We start from the raw sequence: 21,115 nt of genomic DNA, 5'->3' as shown, positions 1-21,115 counted from the left end.
GGCACCATGCAATATTTGTCCCTTTGTGACTGGGACATTTCACTCAGCATAATGTTCTCCAGAGTCAACCATTTTGAGTAATATTGCATGAGTTCCTTGTTTTTAAATGCAGCATTATAAAATGGGACTGACATGGGTATTGGGGTGAGAATAGGAAAAAAGTGTATAGATAATAATGAACATTGCATTGAAACAGTTGAGAGGAAGAACTGTTAAAAAAAAAGAAAACATACGGAAGAGTGATGGGGAATGTCAAAGGACACACTGACAAAGGAGATAAATCAGAACTGGTTTTGACAAGCACTGTGGCAATGGGACAATTAAAACAGACTTTTAAGGGGGGAAAAAGAGGAATGAACTGGCGGGGTAGAGAAAATAGTGCAACAATGAACGAATGGAAATCTAAAATCTCTGTAAATGTTCATTAAAATTAATAAAATAAAATTTAAGAAAAAGAAAACAAAACAAAAATTTTAACCACCAGGCCAATTGGAAGTATCATGATAGATGGAGATAAGATTGAGATTTTAGCTATTTCATCTTGCTCAGATCCATAATAACACTCTTGGCATGGCAGCCAGGAAATCAAAAGACAAGTTGCTTTGGCCCAATCTGCTGTCAGGGACCTCTCCAGAGTTTTAAAGAGCAATGATGTCAGTCTAGAGACTAATAAGGTGTGCCTGATCTAGCCAGTCTTTTCAACTGCTTGCTCTGCATTTAAGAACTGGACAACGAATAAGAAAATAGAAGAATAGATAGATGCCTTTGAGTTATGGAACTGAAGAAGAATATTGAACATACCATAGAGTGCTAAAAAAAAAAACCAAACAGGTCTGTTCTAGAGAGGGTAAAATCCATTTGCTTCATGGAAGGGAGGGTTTTGAATCTCTGTCTCACATATTTTGGCATATTGCCAGGAGGAACCAGTCCTTGGAGAAGGACATCAAGCTTGAAATGGGAGAGGTTCAATTCAAAAGAGAAAGACCCTGGGTGAGATGGACTGACACAGTGACTGTGGAAATGTAGTCAGATGTGTCAGAGGTGGTGAGATTGGCTGAGGATATGCTAAAGTTCAGAGCTATTGTTCTCAGGGTCACTATGAATTGTAGTCAACTTGATAGAACAAAACAACAAACCAAAATGACCAGAACCAACATAATGTATGGGCTACATGTGTGAGCAACAGGATTAGGGAAATCACAGACTTAAAATAACACAAGTAAAGAGTGAATTTCCTATTGTTCAAACCACTGAAGAGAATATAATGATGAAGTGTAAGGTCAAAGGATACAGTGGGGAGTGCTATCAACTCTTGTCTGGATGCTAAACATGCAATGAAGTAATGGCCATTTTAACAAATGAAAGCATGACCATTTGATGATATCTTGGAATTAGATGCTGGATTCCAAGCATCTCTTGGCTTAAGGACCAGAAGGAAACAGCATTATTAAATATCAGTATTTAATCATTACTGAGTGACATTTTGACTCATAGTGACCCCATGCACAATAGAACAAAGTGCTACCCTGTCCTGCACCATCCCTAAAATGAATTACAGATCTGGCTGTTGTGATCCATACAGTTTTCATTGGCTGATTTTCAAAAGTAGATCCCCAGGACTTATGTTATATTACCTCTTAATTTGAAAGCTCTACTATAACCTTCTAAACATTTTAAAAACATGTAATCCTTCAATGAAATGAATGGTGGCTGCACAGAGAGTTCGCTGACCAGGAATTAAACCCAAGATTGTTATATGGATGGTGAGAAATCTTCCGCTGATCCACCAGTGTAGAGCTCATAACTAAGGGCCTGCTCATAAGAACACTCAGAACTCAGGAATTTAAAGGCCACCTTATAAGAAAGTGCAACAATGAATGAATGGAAATCCGAAACCTCTGTAAATGTTCATTAAAATTAATGAAATAATTTTTTTAAAAAAAGGAAGGAGTAGAAAAAAACTGGAACATAGTTGAAAATGGCTGAGCTTGTCTGAATTATTCAGTCACTATAAAATGACTAAATATTTGTGTCTAATTTAAAGAACAGTGATCCAACAAAATATAGAAATCATTAAATCATACCATTATCAACATGTGTAGGCAAAATATTGTAGAAATTATTTCGACAGTATAATGACAAAGAAGAAACAGAGATGTAAGCTGGATTCAAAAGAGAATGCCGAATGAAAGATGTTACTGTTGATGTTAAATGGATCTTGGTTAAAAGCAGAGAACACAGAAAAGTGCTTACCTGTGTTCTATGGACTATGAAAACACTGTGTGCACTACAACAAATGATGGATAACAATGCAAAATTGCAAAACATGAGACTTCCAGAATATTTAATAGAGCTTATGTGAAACTTGCATACAGAGGTGAATTGTTATTCTTGTTATTATGTGCCTATGAGTTGGTTGAAACTGACTATGTGCAATAGCTCTGAACCCTGCTGTATTCTGAGCTAGTCTTGCTGTCTCTGACACACCTACCCCTATCACCCCAGTCACTGAGTCAATCCATCTCATTCAAGATCTTCCTCTCTTGCACTGTCCCTACACCCTCCCAAGCATGACATCCCTCTCCAAGGACTGGTCCCTCCTTGCAACATGTCCAAAGTATATCAGACAAAGCTTCAGAATCTTTGTCTCCAAGAAGCAACCTGGTTTTACCCTCCCCAGCATAAACCTGTTTGTTCACCTAGCAGTCAACCTATGGTATATTCAATACTCTTCTCCAACACCACAGCTCAAAGGGGTCAATTCTCCTTTTTCCCCCCCCCCATTTTCATTTTCTGCTGGTTTACTTATAAAGTTCATATACATTATTTTTCAATTCTCCTTCTATCATCCCTATTCATTGTCCAACTTTCTGAAGCCTAACAAGTAATTGCAAAGACCATGGTCTGGATCAGGTGTGCCTTAGTCTCAAGACTGACATCATTGCTCTTCAGTACTTTAGAGAGGTCCCTAACAACAGACTTTCCCAATGCAATTCATCTTGGCTACTGGTACTAGTAGTGTTGATTGTAGAGCCAAGCAAACTGAAGCTGTCAACAATCTCAATCTCTTCACAGTCTAGCATGATGCTACCAATTAAACCAGTGGTGAGAATCTTTGTTTTCTTGATGTTGAGCTTCAATCTATATTGAAGGCTGCAATCCTTGACCTTCTGCAACAAATGTCTTAGGTCCTCCTCAGTTTCAGCAAGCAGGGTGGTGTCATCTGCATACTGCAGGTGATGAGTCTTCCTCCAATTCTGATGCCACATTCCTTCTCACAGAGCTCAGCTTCCCAGATAATCTGTTCCACGTACAGATATGATTGAAAAGGTATGGAGTTAGGATGCATTCCTGGCATACACCTTTCCTGATTTTGAACCATGCAGTGTTTCCTTGCTCTGTTCTGACAATTATTGAGTGTTCCAGGATTCTCATTATTCTCAGAGTCAGACACAGTGTGTTGTGATTCACACAGTCAAATGCCTTTTCATTGTCAGTGCAACATGGATAGATATTACTCTGGTACTCTTTACTTTCAGCCAAGATCCATCTAACATTAGCTATAATTTCCCTATTATCACAGCCTATTCTCAACTCAGCCTGCACATCTCAGAGTTCTCTGTTGATGTGCTGTTCCAGTCATTTTTGGATAATCTTCAGCAGGATCTTGCTTGCACGCAGTATTTATTGTGTTGTTCAATAATTTCCTCACTTTATCAGGTCATCTTTTTTAGGGACGAGAACAAATAGGTCTTTCTTCCAATCAGTTAGCCAGGTGTTTGTTCTCTAGATTTCCTGCACAATTTGGTGAGCGTGTCCAGAGCAGCATCTGTTTGTTGAACTATGTCAATTAGTATACCATCAATTCCTGGGGTCTTGTTTATTCCAGCTCCTTCAGAGTAGCTTGAACTTCCTTCTTGATCAACACAGGCTCTCATTTATACATTGTTTCATGGAATTCTTCTGTGTCAGTCAATTCTTTTTGGTACAATGACTCAGTATACTCCTTTCACCTACTTTTAATCTTTCCAGAATAATTTAATATTCTGCCAAAAACATTTTTAAGTATTACAACAAAATACTTGAAGTTGAATAAGAACTGAAAAATTATAGAATGGCTTCATTAGGATAGAACAAGGAACCAATGAATGATTTAAAACTAGGAAAGATGTACATCAATATGTATGCTGAGAAAATGATGCAAAAAACTGAAGAAGAGCATTGGGACTAAAGGAAGACTCCCTATACAGACATGCAATATGCAGATGACAGAACTTGCTAAAAAGTGAAGAAAATTGGAAGCACTTACTGATGAAAATCAGTAAGGCTTGCACCTCAAACTATAGAAACTAAAACTCCTCACAATTAGGCCAATAGTCAACATTATACTAAACAGAGAGGATACTGAAGCTCTCAAGAATTTCCTTATACTTTCAGACATACTTAATGTCCATGGACGAACCAATCAAGAATCCAAATGATGCATTGCATTGGGCAAATCTGCTGCCAAAAAGGTCTTAAATGAGTTCAAAATTCAAAGAAGCCATTTTGAGCCATGGCATTTTTAATTATTCAAAACCTGAACAATGAGTAATACAGAATAAGAATAATGTCTTTGAATTATGGATGTTGGTGAAGAATATTGAATATACCCTGAAAGGTCAGAAGAAAGAGCAATCTATCTTGGGAGAAATACAGCCAGAATGCTCCTTAGAAGCAGGGAGTGCTGGACTTGTGTACTTTGCATTTATTATCAGGAAGGAACAGTCTCTGGAGAAGGACATGATGTTTGGTAACGTAAATCAATGAAAAAGGGTAAGGTCCCCAGCAAGCTGGGTTGACATAGAGGCTGAAACAATGTGCTCAGAGTGATGATGTGAGGACAGTGCAGGACTAAGCGGTATTTCTTCTGAAGTACGTAGGATCACCATTAGTCACAAACGCCTCAACAGTACTAGACTAGAAACCTTTACACAGCAGATCAAGGGGCCATTCTCCCATGGATTCAAATCATCAAGCATTCAGTTAAAGGCCTTGTGCTTACCACTAACTCTGCCAAAGTTCCTTCTATTGTCATTAAAAAACAAACAAAAAACCCCAAACAAAAAAACCCAACCCATTGTGAATGAGTCCATTTCAAACCCCTACAGAAGACAAGAAAAAAAAAAATCAACGTATCTAAGAAACTCATTCCTTTTTTATCTGAAAGCAAATACAGATCTTCTTTGCTCTCAGATGGCCACAAATAATAAACCTTACTTGTCGCTAGGGAATTTCATTGCTGTCTCAAAGGCCAGGCCTCTCTGGTTGTTCTAATCCACCAGTCACTTCTCAGGGGAAAGATGGACACTCTCCCCTCATATGATTCACAACTTTTTAAAACCCACTCGAGGATCAGCTGAGTTTAATCTGACTTGATGGAACTAAGAGAGAAAGGCAGCTTGTTTGTAGAATTCTATCCTTTTTACTATAATACTAGATTGTTGTTGTTATTGTCGTCGTCCTGTACTGGCGAGTCGGAATCGACCCGTAGCTGACCTTCCGGTGAGTTTTCAGAGGCAGTTAATCACACGGGAGGAAACCGCCTTTCCTTATGCTGCAAGAGCAGCTAGTGGCCTAGAACCACGTGCCTTCTGGATTGCAACGCAGCTTCTTGCCACAAGGCCACCAGCTTAGACGTCTTTGTAATATCAGAAAAGATTTCTACGTTTGTATTCAAAATTACTTAAGATGACCTATTTTGAATATTTTGCTATGCTTATGAGAGCTGAACAATGAATAAGAATGACAGAAGACGGATATCTTTAAGTTCTGGTGCTGGAGAAGAATACTGTCCTATATAGACTGTTAAAAGAACAGATATGTCTTGGGAAAAACGCAGTGAGAGTGCTCCTTGGAGGCAGGGATGATGAAGCTTCATCTGACATACAGTAGTTAGGAGAGACATTTCTTTGGAAAAGGACATCATGTTGGGAAAGGTAAAGGGTCAGCAAAGAGAGGAAAACCTCCAACAAGATGGATTGACAGTGACTGCAGCAATGGACTCAAGTGTGTCTGAGATGATGAAGAAGGCACAGGATAGGACAAGGTTCATATTTGTTGTTCACAGGGGTCACTATGGGTCATCCATGACTTGACAGCACCTTTCAACATTTTTTGTTCTAAATAAAATTTTTCTTTTGTGCTGATTTACCTTCAAAGTTTCATACACATTGTTTTTCATATCAGATCTTTCCCATTTCCTTTACCCACCCGTACCTCTACCCATCAAACTGTATGACACTATGATTACCCCCCTCATCCTCACCATTTTACTCCCACTCTTCCCCCCCCCCCACCCCCACCTTGGATCCTCATAGACATTCTACAATAATAGTCTTATATACTCTTTGTCCTTATGGGATTGAGTTAGTTCACTTAGCATATTGCTCTCCAGTCACTCCCAAGTTAGGTAGTGAGTTACAAAACTTTTGCTCCTGGGTGCTGCATAGTATTCTATCATTTGAATGTACCATAATTTCTGAATCCATTTGGTTGTGGTTGGACATCTGGGTTGTTTCCATCTTCTTGTGATGGTGAATAACATTGCAATGAACATTGCTGTAGAAGTCTCCATTTATGCCTCAATTCTCATTTTCTTAGGGTAGACTGGATTCCAAGCAGTGAAATAACTCAGTCATGGTTATATTCAGCTTTCTGGGGAAATGCCAAACTGCCTTCCAGAGTGGTTTTATCATTTTACAACCCTACCAACAGTGTACATACAAAGATTCTCACCACTGGACCAATTGACAGCATCAGGATGGATGGTGAAGAGATTGAGATTGTACACAGCTTTAGTTTGCTTGGCTCCATAGTCAACAGTCTTGGCACCAGCGGCCAGGAAATTAAAAGGCACATTGCCATGGGAAAGTCTGCTGTTAGGGACCTCTCCAAAGTGCTGAAGAGCAATGGTGTCTCTTTGGAGACTAAGGTGCGTCTGATACAGGACATGGTCTTCGCAATCACCTGTTATGCATCAGAGAGTTAGACAATGACCAAGGAGGATAGAAGGAGAATTGATGCCTTTGAGCTGTGGTGCTGGAGAAGAGTATTGAGTGTACCATGGACTGCCAGGAAAACAAACAGATTTGTCCTGGAAAGGGTTAAACCAGGTGGCTCCTTGGAGGCAAGGATTCTGAGGCTCCGTCTAACATACGTTGGACATGTTGTGAGGAGAGACCGGTCCTTAGAGAGGGACATCATGCTTGGGAGGGTGGAGGGACAGCACAGGAGAGGAAGGCCCTCTATGAGGTGGATTGATTTAGTGACTGGGATAATTGGGATGGGAGTGTCAGAGACAGTGCGGTTGGCACAGGACAGAGCGGAGTTTAGGGCTGTTGTACATAGGGTTGCTATGAGTCGCAGGTGACTCGACGGCTTGTAACAACAACAACCAACAGTGTATAAGAGTTCCTATGAGAAAAAAAAGTTCCTACATCCTCTCCAATGTTTATATTTGCTGTCCTGTTAAATTTTGCAATTGCTCCTGGAGTGACATGGTATCTCGTTGTGGTTTTGATTTGCATCTCTCTTCTTGCCAGTGATTTAGAGCATTTCTTCATGTGTCTATTGGCCATCTGAATATCTTTCTCTGTGAAAATTCTTCCCATATCTTTTGTCCAGTTTGTAATTATATTCTCAGTTATTTTCTCTAGAGGCCCTATAAGATTATGTAAACTCTTTTATAACCCAATCATGTAGAGAGATTTACATTTTTCCATATGGGTGGTTTTGTAAGCTTTACCATCTGAGGTTAATTTCTATTTTTATGGCATTGTGATCTGAGAATATACTTTGTATTATTTCAGTGTTTTTAATTTGTTGAGGCTTGCTTTGTGTCCTAATATGTGATCAGTTCTTGAGAATATACCAAAAGCACTTGAACAGAAAGTGAATTAAACTTTGGTTGGATACGGTACCCTGAATACAAGTTGGCTGATTGTATAGGTTAGCTCTTCTGCATCTTTAAGTTTTGTTTGAGTTTACCTATCCTTTGGTGATAGTGGTGTGTTGAAGTCTCCTACCACAATTGTGATACTGTCTATTTCTTTCTTCAATTCTGTTAACCATTGTTTTATGTATTTTGCAGGTCTATCATTTGGTGTGTAAATATTGACAAAAGTTATGTCTTTTTCATCTATTGTGCCTTTAATCAGTATGGAATGTCATTCCTTCTCTTTTGGGTTGGTTTTCATTCTGAAGTCAGAGATTATTATTGCCACTCCGGCTTTTGTGTTGTTGTCATTTGCTTGGTATATTTTCCCCCCCCAGCCTTTGATTTTAAGTCTACCTTTCTCTCCATTTTTTAAATGTGTCTTTTGTAGACAATATATTGATGACCTTTGGGGTTTTTTAAAATCCTTTCTGCTACTCATTTTATCTTAATTGGTGCATTTAGTCTATTCTCTTTAAGTGTGATTATTGTCAAGCCAGGCTTTACTTTTGCCATTTTGCTGTTTCTTTTTCTGTTGTTTGTGGTTACTATGGTCTGTCCACTTTCCTTTTGTGTCTCTGTGTGAAGGATTTCACTTAAGATTTTTGTAGTTTTTGTCTTGTTTTCACAAATTCTTTAAGTTCCTTCTTGTCTTTGAAGAATCTAATTTCTCCTTCATATTTTGATGGAGAGTTTTGCTGGGTATAAGATCTTTCAACTTTCTGTAGATGCCATCTGATTGTCTTATAGCTCGGATAGTTTTTGCTGAGAAGTCAGAACTTAATCTACCCTACTTGTAGGTTACTCTTTGTTTTACTTGCACTGCTTTTTGTATTCTATCTTTATCTTTTAATTTGGAGAATCTGACTATGATATGTCTTGATGTTTTTTATTTTTTGAGTCTAGTCTACTTGATATTTGCTCTGCTTCTTGAATGTGGATTTTCTCATTCTTCAAAATACCTGGGAAGTTTTTTTCTAATACTTCTTTCACAATTTTCTCCATGACTTCCCTGTCACTCCTATGTTCTGGAATTTAAATCACACGTATGTTCCTTTTGATGTCATCCCACATGATTCTAATGTTTTCTTTATTCTCTTTATATCTTATCTCTGATTTTTCTTCTATTATGTTTCCAGCGAGGCTCTTGTCTTCTAGATCACTGATTTTCTATTCCATCTCTTCAGTTCTACTTTCTTGTCCCCCCCAGTGTGTTGGCCACTTCTGCTGTTTCTGTCTTGATATTCTGGATTGCATTATCAAGTCTTTCTGTTATTTCCAGTCTTGTGTGGCTGCATCCTCTCTGTCTTGTGATGATTTTTTTTTAAGTTCTTGTGCCTCTTTATCTATAGAATATCAATTCTTTATTCCATTTTTTATTTTTTTTTTAGTTGTTCAAGTTGTTCCTAATAAATATATTTCTGCTGGATTGTTGTCTCTAGGGTATTTGTTCTCTTAATGACTTCCATTATTTCTTCCATCATTTGCATCTTCTTCTGTAGCTGTTCAAGTAATTTGACATCAACACATTTCTTTTGGTTCTCTCTATCTGGGGTATTCATTGGGTCTGCCTTTTTAGGAGAAGGTTTATTTTGTTTTTTTTCATGATGACTGAGGCAGACTACTGCTTTTTTGACAATATAAGAATCTTTTCTTGGTAGATACTAGGTTGTTGTAACTATATAATGATCCAGGACATGGCAGTGTTTTCTGAAGGACCTGTATATTGGTGATCTTCTCTTGGGAACAAGAGTCAACCAGGAGTAGAATGACTGTTGTCCTCTTGAAACCATACCTCCACCCAGCCTCTTTTGCTTGAGCTTAAGTGGAAGATGTAATTAGACATGTGATGTAGCTAGACAGCAGTGTTTCACCCAGAGTACCTGTGATATTGGTGCTATTGACACTGGACAGCAGGGGTGGCAGCTCCAGGCAGTGGGGCAGTGGGGTCTCCAGGTGGCGATGGCAGTGGTCTAGTGCTCTGGGTGGAATTGTGGTCTAAAATTGCAGCCTCTGAACCTGGAAGGCAGTAGTTCTGCAGCAGGCCATGGTGTGAGTGTGCCTGTGCTTTACTGCAGCCTTCAACAGATGCTGGAGAAGTCATGGCTGGAAGATACTCCTGGGCCAGTCATGCCACACAGGCCTTAGTGTCTTGCAGCAGAGTGAAGGTAAGGTCCCCAAGAGCGGGTCTAATAACAACATGTTGAATAATTTGATAGAATTCACTCATAAAACCATACAGCCCAGGTGCTTTTGGGAAAAGTTAAGGGACTTCTGATTATTTTCTTTTTGGATTTTAAACATTTCTAATTTGGTTTTTGTTCTATTCTTGATTTTTACTTTTACAGAAAACTCTGACATCACCTTTTTGTTTAGAAATACATCCACTTAAGGTTTTTCATACATGTAATCAGCATTAAATATAATTCTTGTATAGTGAGTAGATAAAAGACATCAGTCATATGCAATTTGTAATCTACCTATTCTTGATATTTCATTTTCCTAGAATGATGAGACTCGGATTCAAATACCAAGGCCATGCTTGGGTCCATGATGTTCACTTTCCTCTGTGTTGGACTTGAAGGCTCTTCCTACTCAACTTAGTGTCATTTGCCAGGTCTGTAAAGAGAGATATAGAGGTAAATGTTTCTTCTAGCTAGTGAAGTTTCTCCAGTTGGGCATAATTAGAAGTCAGACAAATAGAGTTTTGAAATTATTTTCCAAGAGTTCAAAGGTAATAGCAATGACAAAAATCCATATCTCAAGTTTTCATGGTCTACAACTAAACACGCCAAGGAATCTCCAATACCAGCAAAGCACAGGGTACTATTTGCACAAGCACTGAGCTTCTACACAGTGCTTTCTACACTGGCAGATTTATTTGCAGAGACACAGGCATTTTTTCCAGGGTTGCTGCCAAACCATCTCCTGAGTCTGTCTAGCTAGCACCTGGGCGACTCAGCAGGGGACTTTGCAAATAATACCCTCCCCTTTGCCAGGGGAGAGGCAGCCTAAGTGATTCTGTTTCAGTCTGTTGTGGCACCTTAATCTTTCTAAGCTGCCCCATTCCTATTCTGGGGCCCACTCAAGCATGGCTAGCTGAAGAAATGACTGTTCCAGCTATATATGCTTGAGGCTGAAGGCTAGCGGCTGGGGAAATGGCAAAAATGCAGCAGAAGCTTTCAGTTCCTGCAGAACTTATGTTCCTCAACATTTTAATATGTTGGGAACTTGAGGTACATGTGGGCGTACTTCTTTGATCACAACTGAAAGTGTCCTCGTGGAATGGCAGAAGGCCTTGACAGAGGATAAGAAAAAGAACTAGTAGTGATTTAGTCAAATTGTGTGCTATGTCTCATAAAGAACTACAGTTCCACAGCATGTAAATGATTTACAGCTGATCCAAGGGAGAAATATGATCCATTTACTACCTTTAAGCAGACTTACAGGTCAGTTCTACCCATCCTAAAGGGTCACTATGAGTCAGAATTGACTCAAGATTGGGTTTTATTTTTAATTTTTGTTTGTATGTGCTTTCCCCTGCCCCCACCGCCTTTTTTCCTCATGGGGTGTGTGTGTTGGGGGGTGTATATGTGTATCAAGAGGTAGAAAAAAATTCAAGTTGTCAATGACTTCATTTGACTTTAATCCACCATCAATACCCATGGTAGCTGTTGTTGTTGTTGTTATGCATCCTTGAATCAGAATTGACTCACACTCAACCATTCAGTGGATTTTTCAGGGTGGTAAATTGCAGGGGAGAAGATTGCCTATCTTTTTCCCACAGAGGATTTGGTGCATCTAAACCCATTGCTTTTGAATTGACTGGTCAACTCTTTATCACTAAGCCACCAGAGCCCCATCTCAGATAACAGCAGCCAAGAAATCACAAAAAAATACATGCTGCATTGCTAAAATTTTTTGTCTAGGCCCTCTCCAATTTTCTAAAGAGCAAGGAGATCTGTTTAAAGACTAAGCAAAAATTAGAGGATGAATGGATGGGATAAAGCAATAAGCAAGATACAATGAACATTTGAGAAGATGTTGTGAAAAAAGGCACTGATAAATTTTTAATTGATGCTATAAGATACACCGTATATGAATGATTGAATGAAAGACAATTAAAAAGAGCAAGGTATCTGATAACTTTTTGTTGAGTGTATAAATAAAAAAAGCAAAAATTCTATAGAACCATTTCACTGATTGAAAACACACACACACACACGACTAAGGTGCACTTGATCCAAATCATGGTATTTTTTCATTGCTTCTTATGATCTCAGTGCCAAGTATGGCGTACACTGGTAATCCAAAGATCTATGACTCTGCTAGAGAAAGATGGGCAAACTCCTCCCATGCTTTTAATTGCCTCTGAAAATCCACTGGATGGTCAGCTTTGTATGGGTCACTTTTGACTTTATAGTAAACAACAACAAAAAAAGTGCATCAAAAGTTAGACAATGAATAAAGGTGATAGAAGAAGAGTTGATGCCTTTGAATTGTTGGAGAAGAGTCCTGAATGTCTCAAGAATTGCCGAAAGCACAGATAAGTCTGTCTTGGAGGAAGCACAACTAAGGTGTGCCTTAAAGTCAAGGATAGTGAAACTTGCCTCACGTATTTTGGACATGTTGTTTGGAGAGACCAGTTCTTGAGAAGACACAATGCTTGGGCAGACAGAGGATCAGAGCAAGAGAGGGAGACTCCTAACAAGATGGATTGAGGAGATACAGGAGAGGAACAACAGACTGCAGCCTGTCAGGAATAGTGAAGACGGTGCAGGATAGAACGAGTGTCCAGCCTACTATGCATATTGTTGAGTAGATGACACCTAAGAAATAGATAGGTAATAGAACTTAATTTTAATAATGTATAATTTATTATTTATTTTAATCTTCACATCTCTCTTTAAAGGTCTTTTTCTCTATTGAATGAGAGTCTTATGTTGTTTACCAGAGAAGTCTTTTAGCTTGATGGACTGATAAAATTTACTAATTATTTAACATATTACAGGTAAAGATTTATTGTAGCATATCCAATGAGGATATTGCTTTGTTATGTTTAACAGAGAACCGTATTTTTAAGGGGACAGTTTCCTCATCTCAATCCATTAAAAAAAAAAAACCCACAAAAAAACCCCCAAACCAAAAACAATAGCAACAAAACCCAACAACTCAAAGTGAATCAGAGACATAGAGGTAAAATCAAAAGCCATAAAGATCATCAGAGAAAAAAAATAGTAACAAATTAGAAGCCCTAGCACAACCAGAAGAGGATAAAATCTGCAAATGAGACCTTCTAAAAATCAAATCCCTGTGTATATAAAAATTTTTCTCCAATAAAGTGAAAAGAAAGCCCATAGACTGGGGATAAAAACAGCCAACAATATTTAGGGGGGGCTCATAACTAAAATTTACAGAATGCTGCAGTACCTTCAATGGGCCTTTGAAAACTCCATGAACAGAAGAACATGAGTAATTAAAACATTAGATATCGAGCTCAGATAGTAACTCACTAAAAAGTGAGTAGAAACTGCTGCAAACAACCATTAATAATTGGAACATAGAATGGAAGAAATATGAATGTAGGAGAAATTGAGCTGTAAAAAATGAAATGGAAAGCATGAAGATAGACATTCAGTGAATTGAGATGGACAAAGTAACACGGGCTACTTTGAATCAGACAATGATATGATCTACTATGCTATGAATGGAAACCAAAGGAAGACTGGTTTTGATTTAATAGTTAAAAAGACAGTTTCAAGATTCATCCTTAATCATTATGCTATAACTAATAGGATACCATCCATATGCATCTTGTTAATGTGATCATTATTCAAATATATGCACCACCAACTAAAGCTAAAGAGAAGGACATTGAGGGTTACTACCGACTTTTGCAGTCCAAAATTGACCAAACATACAATCAAGGTGCATTAATTATTGGAGAGAGGATTGTAAGAGGTGGGGCCAATGAGGAAGGAATGATAATTGGAAAGTATGGACTTAGTGATAAAATGGTCCAGAGATCAAATGATTGAACTCTGTGCACTCAATGAATTCTTCATAGCAAATACAGGTGAGGGGAAGAGCTGTCTGAAAGGAATGTATGATTAGATAATATGTGTATGACAACAATTTGGAACAAGAAATAATTGCAAAATGGACTGGAGGAGGGAGGAGGGAGGAAAATATACAGCAATGAGTGAATGAAAACCTAACCTTTCAGTAAATACTTGTTAAAAATCACAATAAAAAATAAATATGGTCAAAGGATACAAAACCAAAACCATAAATCATGACTTTATACATGGATCTCACCTGATGGATTGCACAGGAATCAGATTGACTATATTTGCCTGAACAATCACTGGAGAAGCGCAATGTCTGTAGTCAAAACCAGGCAAAGCACTGACTGCAGAACAGACCATCAATTATTCATGTTCAAGCTTAAATTAAAGCTGAAGAAAATGAAAACTAGTCCACAGAAACCAAATACTACCTTGAGTCTATCTCAGTTGAATTTAAAAATCATGTCAAGAAAGATAAAACCAAAATGGATGTCAGAAGAGACTATGAAAATTACATTAGAATGTTCAGAAGCTAAAACCAAAGAGATACTGAAGTAAAAGAGCTGAACAGAAGGTTTCAAAGGGCATATATTATAGTAAACTCTGTGGTGTTGTTGTTGTTGTTATGTGCCATCGAGTCGACTGCGACTCATAGTGACCCTGTGTACAATAACCCTAAACTCTGCCCTATCCTGTGCCAATCTCACCATCTCCGACACACCTGCCCCCATTATTACCCCAGTCACTGAATCAATCCATCTCATTGAGGGTCTTCCTCTCCTGCACTGTCCCTCCAACCTACCAAGCATGACGTCCCTCTCCAAAGACTGGTCCCACATTGCAACATGTACAAAGAATGTCAGACAAAGCTTCAGAATCCTTGCCTCCAAGGAGCAGCCTGGCTTCACCCTCTCCAGGACAAACCTGTTCATTTTCCTAGCAGTCCATGGTATATTCAATACTCTTCTCCAACACCACAGCTCAAAGGCATCAATTCTCCTTCTATCATCCCTAGTCACTGTCCAGCTCTCTAAAGCATAGCAAGTGGTTGCAAAGACCATGGCATGTAATCTATAATAAAATCTATGAAGAGCTTGAATAAGACTAAAAAAGGAGAAACTAAGTTGACATTTCTTAAGCTGAAAGACCTGAGAAAGAATCCAAGCCTCAAGTTTCAATACTGAGAGATGCTATGGACACCATCTTGAATGATTCAGGAAACATCAAAAGAAGATGGGAGGAATACTCAGAATCACCAGTACCAAAAAGAATTAGTTTACACTGAAAAATTTGAGGAAGTACTGTATGAACAAGAGCCAAATGGTGATGAAAGTTGAAATTTGAGCTGTATTGAAAGTATTGGAAAAAAATAAGGTCCCAGGAATCCAAGTGACATGTTTCAACTAACAGATGTAGCCTTGGATGTGTTCATCAGTTTATGCCCAGAAATTTTGGGCCAGCTACCTGGTTGTCTGTCTGGAAGAGATCCACATTTTTCCCAAGAAAGGTGATCGAACAGAATGTGGAAATTATCAAATAATATAATTAATACCTCATGCAAGCAAGTGGTTGACCATTCAAAAACAGGTAGGACAGTACACTGAAAGGCAACTACAAGTTCAAGCTGGTGTGAAAAGAGGATTTGGTGTCAGGGGTAGAGAGAACACAGTTGGCATAGTGGACAGAAAGTGATGCTACCAAGCCAAAAGTGGGTGATTTTAATCTGCGGCCCTCAGGCCTTATTTTAATTGTTTTTGGTCAAACATTCTTCTAAGTGACATAGCACTGGTCTGTCCATTTGCTGAGAGGTAACTCGTGGTTGCTGTGATGCTGAACACTGTGACTCTGATATGTCAAATGTGATAATGGTTATCCATGATGGACAGTGGTGGAGCTCCAGATTGAAACAAGCTTGGCAGCAGGAGCAGCATCCACTTCTGAAATAGCTTGCCTCCGGAAACCCTATGAACTTGGAGAAACGATGACAGTTATACAAGTGCTCAGGTCTTTCCTTCATAGGGTTGCTATGAGTCATCCAAGACTCGACGACACTTAACAACAACATGAAATCTTTACCTCGACCAAGAAGCTAGAGTCTGATCTGAGCAGGGGGACACTGCAAGGTTTAAAATAAGGAAGGATACATGTCAATGTTGTATCCTTTCTCCATATCTATCCAAGCTGCATGCTGAGAAAATAATTCACCAGGATCTATGAAGAATATGACATGAGAATTAGACAGAGACTCATCACAGTCTGTGTTATTCTGATAACGCAACTTTGCTTGTAGAAAGTGAGGGGATATGAAATACTTGCTGCAGAAGATCAATGACTGCAGCCTTGTCTGTGGATTATATGCAATATCAAGAAAACAAGAGGTCTTCACAACAAGACCAACAGTGAATATGAATGGAGACATAATTGATGCTGTCAATGATTTCATCTTGCTTGATCACCAATCAACACACTTTGTACCAGCAGTCAGGAAACCAGGAGATATATTGCACTGGGTAAGTTCACTGTCAGGGGCCTCTGAAAAATGCTGAAGAGTATTGACATCAGTTTGAAGACTAAAGTGTACCTGATTCAAGCCATGGTCTTCTCAGTTGCTCGCTATACATCAGAGAGCTGGACAGTGAATAAGGATGACAGAAGAATTGATGCTTGGAAAGGTGGAGAGTCACTGAGGGATACAAAGACTGCCAATTAGATGGATTGCTCTGATGACTTCAGCAATGGATTCTAGTGTGTCAGAGTTGATGAGGATGGCAGAGGAAAGTGCAAGGTTCTGGTTTGCTGTTCTTAGGATCGCTGAGTCATACTTGACTTGATGACACAGCAACAACAGTGTCTCTACAAGAAAAAGACTGATAACCCAATTTACAATTTAGACAAAAGACAGGAAAAGAGGAGGCTACTAGGATGGCCAACAAACACACGAAAACATGTTCAAAATACTAGCAACAGAGAGATGTAAACCAAAACAATAACAATGAGACACCATCTTAACCCAGCAACAATAGCAAAATTAACAGTACAGCAAACAGTAAATGTTGGAGAAGATGCAGAGAGATTGGAACGCTCACACAATGCTGGTAGTATTGTTAAATGGTACAACCTCTACGGTCTGGCCTTTTCTCAAAAAGGTGATAGAAATCCTATATGATCCAGCTCGTCCACAATGAGGAATGTTGCTCAAAAGCGAAGGGGGAGGGGGAGAAGAAAAAAGGAGGAGGAGAAATCAGTATGATAGCAGAGATTAGTGAACAGGTAGGAGAGTGAAGGAACAGGTAAAATGTAATGGGCACTTGATGAGTTACAAAAGGCATGGAACAATAGGAATTAATGATACAAAACACAATGTATGTGAGTAAACAGTAAAAATGAATGTATGCAAAACAATTAAATAAAAAATAAAAATAACTCAATGAAAATGCAATGTCTTTGGAAGTCTTTTAAATACTTGCCTCAGACCATGATACATGTCTGTATTTGCTGTTTGAATTAAACTTTCATTATTCTATGTTAGGCAACAAAAAGTAGAAACAGACTCCTTATAAACTAAGGGACTATTGCAGTGATCGAAAAGATCCATGGTCTCTTTTATAAAAGAGATCTTTTTAAATATAGTTTTATTGTGATAAAAAGAATATTTAATAAAGCATTTAGAAATTCAACTCATTTCCAGATATACAATAAAAAAGTGGTTTTTGTTATGCTTGTCATTTTCTCCAACCTTCACTAATACCCATTTTTAAATGAAAATTTTTTTCAAAATTCCTTTGGCTACAAGAGGTGCCCTCTAAAATAATGTCACCTTACCCTAATTATCTAGGGAATAAAAGGCACAGGTATTAAATGATCTTGAAAACGTCTTCAGTGTTAATAACATTTTCCTATAACCAGGGAAAATAAAGTCCACAAATAAAGTCCCTCTTTCTTTGAGTTCTTCCGAACAATTTTGGGACACTTTGGAAAAATCAGTGATCATGCGAAGGACACAAGTCCTGAAGTGGAAAGAAAATGAAACCTGAGATGCAGAGAAGTCTTAGTGAATGTTCTTTTCTCAGGCGGGAAGGCCGTCAGGGGAGGTAGGAGTTAACAATACTCAATATAGTTTGGTAAAAATGTCCAATCCCTGATCATTTGTATTCTGTATCATTGTGCCTAATAAGGAATCAGTAAAAATACAGTTGATGAGGGAGGGGGTGAAAGAATGAGAATAGATCCAGTGGGGACCTGAAAAAACAGAGTGATAGTGGTCATAGATCAATGGTGATTAACTTTCTAAAACACAGTCTATGTGTTCACACTGTGAATGAAGGAGTATGTGAAACACAATGTACATGAATGAAATAAAATGTGTAAGAATTCTGTATGCAAACCAATATTTAAAAAACACAAAAATATTCACATTTGCTGTGTAGCTTTCTACGCATATACCACTGAGGAGAGAAATATGGCAAGTCAGCATTATCTTAATGTTTACTTTCAGATGATTAAGGAGCTCACTTGGTACAATGATTATGCCTTGAGAGAAAAAGGATTCAAAGCCACAATTGGCCAAGTTCAGAGTTTTGCTTCAGCTCTGCCCTGCAATATAAATTGCCGTTCTCATGCGAAACAAAAACAAACCCATTTTCTGCATGGAGGGAGCTTTCAGAGGAAGTCAGCATGGTGGCTGCACAGATTCTAACAATCCCCTGGCATTTTACAATTCATTTGATTCTCATGGGAGACTCAAGGGCTAAGCAACTTGCTGAGGTTTGCCTGGCTGTGGTGTGGAAAAAAATATTTAAAATTGGGTTGATTGTAGCCAGATATTTTGACACCAAAAGCCATATTCTCTTGATGACTTTTCCTTTTGTTTCCAAAGTCTTTAGATTTTAATTGTCTTAATTGTCTCACAGAAAGTTTATATTATTGATGAGTAGGCCAAATGTTATTTATTTCTGTAGTAATGTTACCATTTTGCTTTGTTATTGTATCAGCTGTTTTCTAAATGAGACTCAGAAGAAGCATTTTGAGCATAATGAATGATCCAAGCATCTTCCATTAATACCTGAAACATGAAATGAACAAAGTAAGCATTTAGGAAAACTGTAAGTTGTCAAAAACTAAATGGAATGCATAAAGATTGAGATCCTAGACTTAGTTGGAATGGACTGATACTGGTATTTTGAACTGAATAAACATACAGTCTACTATGCTATTAATGACAAATTATAAAAGAAGGGCATTTATCATCAAAAAGAACATTTCAGGATCTATCCTAAACATTGGTGGTGTCAGTGATAGGATAATTTTCACATTATCCTATAAATATGTACATTTATGCTAGGAAAACCAGTTAATATGGCTGTTATGCAAATTTACACACTAGCCACTAAGTTAAAAATCAGGGGAAAAGCCCCTTGTATAATCAGAAGAGGGCAAATTTACAAAAGGGATCTCCTAAAAATTAAGTTTCTGTATGCATCAAAATCTTTTCCCAATAGAGTGAAAAGAAAACCTACAGACTGGGAAAAAGACAAGAGTGTCATAAAGAGAATTTACAGAATAGCACAAGAGCTCCACAAGAAAAAGACTGATAACTCAATAACAAAATGGGCAAAAGACATGAAAAGACTTCACAAAAGAAGACATTCTGGTGGCCAACAGACACATGGAGAAATGCTCAAAATCACTGTTAATCAAAGAGATGCAAATCCAAACAACAATGACATACCATCTCACCTCAGGAACAGTAACAAAGTTAAACAAGACAGCAAGTAATAAAGGTTGGAGAGGCTATGGTGAGGTTGGAAATCTCATGCGCTGCTTGTCAGATTGTAAAATGGTGTAATCATTCTGGAAGGAAGTTTGGCATTTCCTCAAAAAGCTGAAAATAGAAATTCCAAGTGGCCCAGTTATTGTACTGCTAGGAATATGCTGTTACTGTTGTTAAGTGCAGTCAAGTCAAGCATGACTCATAGTGACTCTATGTGCAAATGACCTGAATGCTGTTCTATAACTATCATTGTTTCTCTACATTTATAGAATTTCTAGAGGCATATTGTTTTAGGAAGTGGATGCTTTCCCTGCTTTCAAGCCTGTCTCAATCTGGGAGCTCCAACAAACACTGTCTACCATGGATAACCATTATGGCATTTGACACACCAGTGACACAGCAATCCCAAAGAAATCAGAACTGAGACACTAAAGGAGATATGTACTCTTAGGTTCATAACAGCATTATTCACAGTAGCAAGAAAAAGTTGAAACAGGCCAAATGCCCATCAACAAACAAATGGATTGAGAAATTGTGATATATTCACACAATGGACTACTATGCAGCACTAAGGAGCAATGTGCTCAGGTCTTTCGTTCATAGGGTCACTATGAGTCCTCTATGACTTGATGGCACTTAACAACAACAACAGCAACTATCTAGTATGGGAGAGGCCGAGAACATTATACTCAGTGAACAAATTCAGTCTCATAAAGACAAATACTCTGTAAGACCATTATTGTAAAAATAGGATAATTAGTAAGATGTGTATAAATGTCCAAAAGAAGAATCAAAGGGAAAGGAGACAGAACAAAGGGGAAAGGGGGGAAGAGTTGAGGGAATGGGAAAGATTCAATAGGAACTTGAAAATATGGTGGCATAATAGGCATAGGTCAATAGTAATTAATTACATGTGATACAGTATATATGAATGTATGAATTACAATGTAAATAAGGGATTGTATGGAACACAATGAATATGAATGAAACAATGTAAATGAATTATTGTATTAAAATAAATGTTTAATGTCAGATAAGGGACTTATATCTAGAATTTATAAAATACTTGTGCACCACAACAAGATAAAGGTGGATAATCCAATTGAAAAATGGGCACAGGACATGAACAGACACTTCACCAAGGAAGACATTCAGATGGCCAACAAGCACATGAAGAAATGTTGAAAATCCCTAGCCCTGAGAGAGATGCAAATCAAAACAACCATGAGATACCATCTCACTCCAGTAAGACTAGCAAAATTTAACAGAACAGCAAGCAACAAATGCTGGTGAGGTTGTGGA

Source organism: Elephantulus edwardii, unplaced genomic scaffold (genome assembly GCF_000299155.1).
Source record: "Elephantulus edwardii isolate Elephantulus edwardi_28Jun2011 unplaced genomic scaffold, EleEdw1.0 scaffold00090, whole genome shotgun sequence".
In the NCBI taxonomy this organism is placed as follows: domain Eukaryota; kingdom Metazoa; phylum Chordata; class Mammalia; order Macroscelidea; family Macroscelididae; genus Elephantulus; species Elephantulus edwardii.
This window is presented reverse-complemented; position numbering follows the sequence as displayed.